Below are 9,835 nucleotides of genomic sequence, written 5' to 3' on the forward strand. Positions count from 1 at the left end.
CCCGCTGCAGGCTGCCTTTTCCCAAATCTGAAAACCAGGACTCCGCAGCATCTGAACTCAGAGCCCACAAGAACGCCGATGGGGCTCTGGCCCTGTGGTCCACAGCCGCAGCGCCTGCCTCTCAGCCAATCACTGGAGACAGTGCATTTTGCTAGAAGATTTCAAAGCACACCTTGGGTGACTGGAGCGGGAGCCTGCTGGCACTTTCTCCCCACTGCGGGGTGGCAGTAAGGGAAACTGGGTCCCAGAGACAGCACCTGGGAGGAGGTGCTGAACAGTCAGGCTTCTTATGGAGCGGAAAACTCCTTCCTATCCATGTGGTGGGAAGAATATATACTGGGAGAAATCTCTCTATTCCCACATACCCCATCTCTGGCCTGCCTGAAGGTCTACAAGGAGGGAGAGCCCCATGGAAAGTCACAACAAGAATAAAGAAAAGATTCCTAATTTTTATTGAGTACCTAATACAGAGAAAGCACTTGGTAACCACTTCAAATGTCCAACTGCATTTAATCCTCACAATAATGCAGCGATAGAGGTTTTTTTTGTTTTTTCTTTGTTTTGTGTTTTTTGTTTTTTTTTTTTTTTTGCATTACGCGGGCCTCTCACTGTTGTGGGCTCTCCCGTTGCGGAGCACAGGCTCTGGACGCGCAGGCTCAGAGGCCATGGCTCACGGGCCCAGCCGCTCCGCGGCACGTGGGATCTTTCCGGACCGGGACACGAACCCGCGTCCCCTGCATCGGCAGGCGGACACTCAACCACTGCGCCACCAGGGAAGCCCTATAGGTATTTTTATAATCCCCATTCTACATGTTTGAAAACAGGTACCGGCAGAGTAAGTGACTTGCCCAAGGTCCACAGCTGGCAGATGGTAGAGTCAGAATTCAAAGCCAGGCAAACAAGCTCTACAGTTGGCACTCAGCCTGGGTACCACTGAGCCCCCTTCCCCCTTGTGACAGGGGCCCCTCTGGCTTCCCTACAGAATGGAGAATGGATCAGAAGGCCAGACCCCCCAGTCCCTGAAATCCTTCCCCTCACTGGAGTCTTCTGGGGGCTCTAGGTCATGCTCTTGGAGTTCTCTCTGTGCCTCCAGGGGAGGATTTAAGGTTGCCTGCAGTTTTACCAGTTCCCTACTCTGCTGGCCAGCTATGACCCACCTCCTCTCTCTCCCTAACCTGCCCCCTCCACACACACAAGCACGCACACCCTGAAGGCACTGTCAAGGATCTTCTCTGGGAGAAAGATGCTCAACCATGACACGCCCATCCACAGCACTGGGGGTCCCACCAGACTCCTCCTCCCTCACTAAGCCAGCTACTGCCCCAGCCCACGTCCTTTCCATGTCCGGTTCCCTGGTCCCCCCATCCTCCTGAATAGATAGGAAATCCCTCCTGACGTCCACCAGCTTCATTTCCATCTCACTCTGTTACATCTCAGCCTTAACTCTGAATCCTCTGAACCCATCTGGGGGTAAAAGAGACATTTCCAGGAACTTGCCCTCCATTCCCACAGAAACTTGAGAGGGACGCTTAAAGCCCCCAGAAATGTTCCTCTGTGCCCAGCTCTCCAGCGCCCTCGCACAGACCCCAGTGTTATCCTTCAGACTTACAAGATGCTGTGCCCTGGCGGTGAGGCAGCCACTCCCCCTTGTGGATCCATGCATGAGTGGGGGCTCCCCCAGGAGCCCCTAAACTCTTATGAAAGCCACGCTGACAGCGGTCAAGATGGGTGTCCCTGAGGGCAGCGAGAGGGTGATAAACCTGACGCCTAGGTGACCGAGGGAGGAAAGTGCCTGTCGGGGAGGGGTGGGGCAGATGCCAGGTGAGTTTACCTGTCTGCGGAGGCAGAAGCGCAGGGGCAGGAAGCAGGAGAAGAGGTACTTGCTCCATCGAATCACGCAGGAGAAGCACCAGCTCAGCTGAGTCATGTTTAACCCCGACGTGCGCGCCCTGGGCGCAAGGGTTGGAAGCAGGACCGGCTGCTCCGGGGAGGTGGTGAGGAGGAAGGCGACAGACCCGCCCCGTGGCCTCCCGGATGCTCAGCCCCTTAGGAGCAGCCCGAGTGTCCCGGCCCCTCTAGCGGGAGGAGCTCGACGGGGCCCCCGAGGAGCGGCCCCGACGTGGCTCCATCTCCCCCACCCCCACCCCCCGGAAGCCCCGGCGGGAGACGCGGGCGCTACAGGGCGCTTCCACCCTCGGGGACTTCCTCCAGCCGCAGCCTCTCTCCTCCCCTCGTTGTGACAGCCTCCGCCTGCCGGTCTCCCAGGCGGGCTGTGGGGGGAGGGGGGGCGGGGGCGGGCGCAGGCACCCCGGCAACTTCGGAGGAGGCTGGGGAGAGGTTCGCAGGAGAGGCTGAGCGGCAGAGCAGAGGCGGTGCCAGACGCCAGGCGACCACCTGCAGGGAAGGCGCAGCGGCGTGGCGGCAGCATTGTGCTCCAAGCTGCAGTGAGTGTGTGAGTGTGCGTGTGTGCGTCTGTGTCTGCGGATTCCCTCCAGACCTCACTCTAATTTCCACATTGCTCCCCAGAGCATAATGTGATTAACTTAAATGGAGACCTCCGGCTTCCATGACTGAAGCAGAAACATCCGTGGGCCTGGCATGCACGTCAGGACACCGAACACAACCTGGACGGGCTGTCCCAACTCACCAACCTCTGACCCTGGCCACACCTCGACTCCTCTGCCTGGATCTCTCTCCAGCCAACTACAGGAGGGAGCTCTGAGCATCCAAACGCCCCCCACAAGCTGCAAGGGCCCCTGCCTAAGAGGCTGAACCAACTCAGATTGACGAGAGCTGGCTGCGCGCCCCCCCCACAGCTACGACTGAACCTCCCGCTCGGGCTTCGGGGTGTGCCACGTCCCATCACGTCCTGCCCCATGGCCGCCACTGGAGAACAGGGACCCTTCTCTGCCTCTGCTGTGCTCAGAGGATGTGAACAGGGGTTGGGGGCCTCTCAGGAAAATTGTTTGGGGGTCACCATACTGTGACCCTAGAACCAGGGAGCAGGAGGAAGAGAGAGTGAGAGGAGGTGCTGGACGCTGGAGAGAGGGAGAGAGGACGCAGAGAGACAAAGGCAGAGGGAGACCCACAGACAGACTTCGGGGAGGTGGAAAGAGGCGGCTGTGAGCTCTGCCCCTGGTTCTGTCCCTGCAGAGAAACTGGGAGGGGAGCCAGCCAGCCAAGCCCAGAAAAAAAAAAGGGCGGGAGAGCTGCGGCTGCTGCGAGCAGGACCCTGCCAGGGCCTCCTCCACAGCAACAGACCACTGGAGCCCAGCCAGGGCGCTCCCAACCCCCACGCGCCGCCTCCCACCGCGGCCCGCACTCCGGGTCCTGGGCTTCCCTGGGCACTGTATCGGGGCTGTTTTTCCTGGCAATGCTGTCTCTCTGTCCTCAGGGAGACAATGCTGTCCTTCTTCCTCAGGGAAGGATGGGGACACACAGCCAGCATTGCAGGGGCTCCAGGCAAGGTCTCCTTCCCAACCTGCAGAGTTTCTCAGCGAGCTTACTCCTGCCTCCAAGCTCCCCCCACCCCATGGGACTTCTCAGGCTCTCCCCGCTCCCCAGTTCATCTCCCCACCATGAGACAAGGCAGTGAGGTGCAGCGCTTTGGGGAAGGTTGGCAGGAGCACAGTGAGGGAGGGGGGCAGGGGGCCCTGCTGGTACGTGGCTAGAGAGACGAGGAAAGATAGACATTGGGGCCCTCAGCCCTCAACAGTGCCCGAGCCAAGGGACCCTCACTGTCTTCCCACACACACCACCACGAAGGCCCTGGATGAGAGCGGGAGGGCGCGTCACGGAAGTAGGCGGAGAGGTAATACGCGAGCCCTTCCCTAGCGGGCCCTGCCTTTGCTCTTGCCCATGACCTCCAGTGAAGTGCCCGGCACTGCTGAAGTCCGTGCCAGGCCTGCAGAGGGGCCCTTCCTCCTCTTTGGGGGGCCTGCGATCTTCACAGCCTCCCCACCCTGGCGCCAGAGGAAATGGCTGCGCCGTAAGATGTGAGGAAACTGGGCTTAATCCACAGCACGTGGAACAAAGTTTAATCAAAAGGAATCACTGGTTGGGTTTTTCAAACAGAAGGAAGTTCCTCAGATAGGCTGAAGTGTGGCCCTGCCTAGACTAAGAGAGAAGGACAAGATGATTTTCTTTAAGAGGATTCTTAAGACTTCTCAGCACCAAGAACATGAAAGGCACTCATCAAACAGAAGGAAGGAAGAGCAGATAGGAAGAAAGAGAAGGAAGCGATTTCTAGGTTCAGCCCTTCCCTACAAGGGGATCCTGATAAAAGGGGCTCAGAAGGGCCGAGGGGCCTTCATTTCATCTACCGGCCAGCAGGAGGTGTCCTTAAGCCAGTGACCCTCCAAAGAGGAAGGGAAGAGCCTGTGGCCGACAGAGATAGGAAGCCAGGCCCAGCACTGCCTGGAGCTTCTCCCCAACTCCCTCGTCCCAGCCCCGGGTCCCACCCCACCTCCACAGAGCTTCGTACCCAGCGTTGCAGCTCCTGAAGGCCAACGAAATCCTGCCCCCAAGGCAGGACACGGAAATGTGTCCTCGGGAGTTTGGTGCCTCATAGGAAGTCACACGTCCCCTGTTCTTTTTTCATCACCAGAGGAGATCAGAACCCTGAGGAGAGCAGCTACAGGATCCCCAGAACCTCCTGGAAAACTTTAACAAGGATCCCCCCATGCCTCCTCTTTCAACTTTTGTGAAGGTGGGGAGGGGGTCCAATCTCAGAAGTTCGTCTTTCAATTTCAGTCTCTTTTTCCTCAAAGCACTCAAAGCACCAGAAGCTGCATCTGGTAGGTTCTTGCACGCATCCCATCCCCCATATCTCCTTCCAGGCCCCCAAGCGTCAGGGTCAGAGATGCAGGATTTCACAGAATGGATCAGACGCAGATGTTCAGACACAGGGGACCACGGATAGGGATGAGGCTGGCCAGGGTCTGCTGTGTCCCAGGAGCCTCACATCAGACCTCAACCTCTCTGCAGCCCCCAGGTGGGTACCTGACAACAGACTCCCAGCTCCTCACCCCGGCCTCCCCAGCGGAGCTTGTGAAATGCTGGCCGCCATCCCCGGAGGGTTAACCAGTCCTCTGGGGACACTTTGTCTCCCCTGCCCGGTCCAGGCTCCCACAGACCCCCCAGGCCTGTCTCCCTGTCACCCCTGGGACCCCGGCCCTTCCCCCCTCTGCCTCCTCAGCTACAGTCCAGACTTCTAGGCAAGGCTGGATGTGGGCCTGGCCACAGTTGGAAGGAGGAGGAATTTCTTCTCCACACCCCACTCTTGTTCACACAGCCCAGAGACCCGGATTCTGAGTCCAGGCCAGGGAAGAGATTCCAGAGTCTAGAGCCAGGTAGGATGGAGGCCACATTCACAGAAAGGGGGCTGCTCCACCCCCACCCCGTCCCCCCTGCTCCCCACCACCCCTGAGAAGCGGGAGAAGAACGGGAAACTTCCCAGAGGCATCCAGAGAAGGTGTCAGGGAAACAAGAGAGCAGGTCACAGCCACCAGCTCCCTGGGGACAGGGTAAGCACAGATTCTCCTCTGTCCCATGTCCCCAGGGCCACAGTGCCCCCGGCTGGTTTTGTCTGTAGCGAGACAAAGGCGACTCCTGTGAAAGAAGAATGGCTTGGGCATCTGATCGGAGGCTCTGGGTCTTGCTTTCACACCAAGAGAGATGCACAGAGGCCCCTCCCTGGAGGCCCCCAGCCTTCCTCCTCCATCAGATGGGGACAGCTCCGGCAGGCCCAGCCCCCCACGTGCTCGCTCACAGCTAGCGTTGATTTCACCACCCTCCCAGCCACAGCAATTCCTCCGGTGGCCCCCAGGGGGCTCCTACTTGGGTCTCACCTCAAAGACTGGCATCCCCAGAGCCTCAACACTGCCACCAGGGATGGATTTCACCAGCCCCACTCATGGTTAAACTACCCAACCACATTCAAGGTCCAGGACTCCCACACAGCAACAGAACTGGGGTCCCTCCAGAGCTGGGGGTCCCATCTCATATGGGCTCCAATGTCACCTTCTCAGATCACCCCCACGAAAGTCCTTCCATCGCGCCAGCTCCCAGTCTCTGTGTGACACCCGTAAGTTCTTGTCTTCGGAGCACATGGCACTTATTGATAGATTTGCTCACTTCCTCACTGTTTCATCCCCTCCCGCCCAGACTGTTGGCTCCCAGAGGATCTTGGTGGTCATTCATGGTTGCAGTCCCAGCACCCAGCTCCCAGCACCCAGCACTCAGCACGGTGCAGGGCTCAGAGTCGATAAACATGAGTTACTTGGTAGATTGGTAGGTTGATTGCATGAATACAAGAAAGAAGAAAGGCAGGCCATTCCTGCTTCTAAATCCAGAGCCCCTGCCCCAGCCCTGGACTACGGCCACTGGGGAGTGTCATTTTCCAGATTCCTACTGCCACCGCACCAGGACGGTGGGATCTTTCCACATTCCCTACTCCACCCACCCCTGCTGAGGGGCCACCTCCTTATTCTGCTCCCAAACATCCAGTACCCGTCCCAGTTAAACTTGAAAGAGACCCCGTGCCTTTCCCTGCCCGCCACCCTGACAGCACATGATTGACACATGAGGACACTGAGGCCCAGAGAGGCAAGCTGACTTGCCAGGAGTCACACAAACCCAAAAGTGGCAGAACCAGAACGGATCAAAGCCCTCCATCCCTGGCTCTTTGCTCTTCCACAGCACAACGCTGCAGAGGCGGGAGAGGAGGGAGAGGAGAGGAAATGTTTCCCCTCTTATAGATATCCCGAGGAGATGAGCCCTTAAGTTCTCTTTCTCCCCTTTACCACTACCAACCCAGGTCTCTGACCCCTCACAGGCAGGAAGTTCCTCTTGATATCTAACCTCCATCCCTGCTCTCAAATTCCAGACCACTTCCTCTTAGATTGCCCTGCCTGGGGAAGAAACGACTTGGTCACTCTCTCCACAATAGATGCCTTCAGACGCTGGCAGCTCATTATTCAAGCCCCCATCCCCACCCCACATCCACCCCCTCTCTATTCTGCAGGCTGAAAATCCTGGGTCCTCTGGGCCCCTTTCCAAATGACTTCCATCACCACCCAGCAGCTGACATGATAAATGGGTGGGGGAAGGGTGGGGACAGACCTGGAGTGACGGTGGGTATGGACCCACTGGGGAGCCCGAGGCCTGGGCTGCCTTTCCGGGCAAGCCACAGCATCTTAGGGGTGGAGAAGTGAGAACAGGGGCCCGCAGTCATCCCGGTCATGCCTCTGCCCCTGGGGTGTTCATTGCAGGGCCTAGCATGGGGACTGCAGACCGAGGAGCTGGGCTGTTGGGTCTGAGCCCAGGCTCCCGCAATGAGATTAAAGCAGGGACTGTCTAATTTATTCTGACGGAACTGGGAGAGGGAGTGAGATGAATGGAGAGGGCAGGAGGCGAGGGGGGAAGGAGGGGCAGGGGAAGGTCCAGTCTGGGAAGCCCAATTGCATCAGAACCAGCTGATACAATTACCGTCCACCCCACCCCCGCCCTCTCCCACACAGCCCCCTCCCCGTCCTGGGAAAGCAGCCCACTGACTGCCCCTGAACTGGACAGAGAGGGCAGCTGGCTGTGGAAGGCACAGGAGGAGAGGAGCTGGGTTAAAGCCCCCAGTCTGAAGAACCAAGATGACCCAAAAAAGCAAAGATAGTGACAGTGACTGGCAGACAGCAAGAGACATCAGGGAGAGGCAAACGGAGGTAGATGCAGACAGAGAAGCAGATCCCTCCTACCCCCCAATCTCACCTGACAACCTCCCTCTATCCCGCTCCCTGGCACCCCTCACCCCTCTCCAGCCAGGACCTCACACTGGGCTCCTCTCCTGGGCCCAGGCCCTACACTGTTTCTGCAAAGTGAGGAAATGGGAGAGAGGCCAGGAAGTGAGACCCCAGGACTCTCCAGTCCCCACTCAGCCCAGGGCCCTCAGTCCATGCCCTGCAGATGTCCAGGGAGCTGTGAGAAGGAAGGAGGGCCAGGAGGAGCCAGGCCACTGAGACAGACCCCAGGTGGACCCCAAGACGGACATGAGGACAGGAGTGGGGAAACCGAGCTTTCAAGAGAGACATCCAAGATGGAAAAGGCACTGGGGCTGGGACTGCCAACGACCAGAGAAGTGAGAGAAAGCCGGTGTGAGTGGACAGGAAGGAGACCAGCAAACAGAGGGCGAAGGAAGTCGGGAGACGAGAAGACAAGAGGAAGGTGGAGGGCTCCGACCATCTCACAAAGAGCAGTGGGGGAGGGCCAGCATCAGGAGAGTGGGGGGGCGGGGACAGGAATAAAGACAGAGGAGAGGAAGCATGCTGTGCCACCAGTCAGGCTGCCGGGGAAACCGAGGCACGAAACAAGGTGACACGGCCCCATCTACAGGTTCCAGAAGCAAGCAGGGCCTGGGGTTCCGGGGACTCCTGCCAGCCAAGACTCAGACCACTGAAGGGGCAAACACAGAGCAGAGTCTGAGCTGAGACCCTCAAGGGCCCAGCTGCAGCCCCTGTAGTCAGGAGCCAGATCTGGGCTAAGGCTCTCAGGGCACTTGCTTCCTGATTAGGAGAAGGCCACAGCTGGTCCAGGGGGGCAAGGCCCCGAACAAGCTCTTGGGAGGACCTCAAGCACCCCCAGATGTGAATCCTTCACCACTCCACAGAAGCCAGGAGAGCTGGCACATCAGTGCACCCGGGCTGGACCCTGCATCAGATGTGGGTAAAATCCCTGCATCCCTTCAAGTCAAGGCTGGAGGCTCTCCTGGGCCTGCAGATTTCCATTTGCTCCCGTGACCTGAATGGTACAACACAGCTTCCTCCTCCCCCTCCTAAAAGGGTCCCAGACCCCCTCTGTGATCCACTTGAACCTGGCTTCTGGCATGTCCTATTCTCACCCTGTATGGCAGCTTCTGGATAGAGCAGGGCAGGCCCGGCCCCAGTCAGACCAGAGAGAATGAGGTTACTGATGCAGACTCCCCGGCCCCATCGCAGCCCTGTGGATGGATGAACAGAGTCATGAACCCGTGAGGGGTGAGGACTCGGACCCAAGGGTAGGAGGAAGCACCCCCAACTAGGCTTGGGGCACATCCCCTCTGGGAGCCCCAGTGTCCTCATCTGGGGAACAGGCACTGTTGCATTTGCTTTTCTTCCCAGTGCAGTTGAGGGCATGCCAGGGGACACGTACGGGAAGCGTCACCTCCAGCGTCCGCGCTCTCACCTCCCAAAGAGAAAGACTGAGGTAAAAGCCAGCAGAGACCAAGGTCCGAATCCTGGCCCTGACACTTACCAGCTGCGTGACCTTGAAGAGATTATTTCTCTATTCTGAGCCTATTTCCTCTTCTATAAAATGGAGACGAGGATCCTAACCTCATGGGTAGTTGCGAGGATTAAATTAAACGTGAAAATGCCTGGCACTGGACCCAACTCATGCAGGCATTCTTTGGAGCTACTGGACAAATATCTCAGAACCTGGGTCCGGGAGGGGCATGCTGGGGTGACTGTAAAAGCAAATTCACCCACCCCGAAGCCCTTCCTGGGTCTGCTAGCTGCATACTACACACCCCACCCCCACCAGACAGATGCTTTCTGCCAGAGCCCTGGGCAAGAGCACCCTGTCTGGAACACACAGTTCACACTGCCATCCGGGGAATGGAAACCTGAGGAAGAGGAGCCAGGAGTCCTAGCAGGATGAAGCCAAAACAGCATTGTTAGGAAGATGTTGGAAGCAGGCCAGAAGAGAGGTGGAATGGGGGCACATAAGCCCAGAAGAGTCTGGAACTCAGGAAGAAGGAGGAAATGAAGGATGCCTCTCAAGCAGGGGAGGCAGAAAAGAAAGCACAGCG

General features: G+C 58.1%; 1 long non-coding RNA gene across 1 annotated transcript; it reads left to right on the top strand.

The window, feature by feature from the left end:
- Positions 1–2,329: 2,329 nt before the first annotated feature.
- On the top strand, positions 2,330–4,746 carry LOC136793718 (uncharacterized). The gene is made up of 2 exons (XR_010839338.1): positions 2,330–2,444; positions 2,527–4,746. It is a non-coding gene; the product is annotated as an uncharacterized lncRNA (long non-coding RNA).
- The last annotated feature ends 5,089 nt before the right edge of the window (positions 4,747–9,835 follow it).

The sequence above is a fragment of the Kogia breviceps genome, chromosome 2, assembly GCF_026419965.1.
Source record: "Kogia breviceps isolate mKogBre1 chromosome 2, mKogBre1 haplotype 1, whole genome shotgun sequence".
NCBI lineage: Eukaryota > Metazoa > Chordata > Mammalia > Artiodactyla > Physeteridae > Kogia > Kogia breviceps.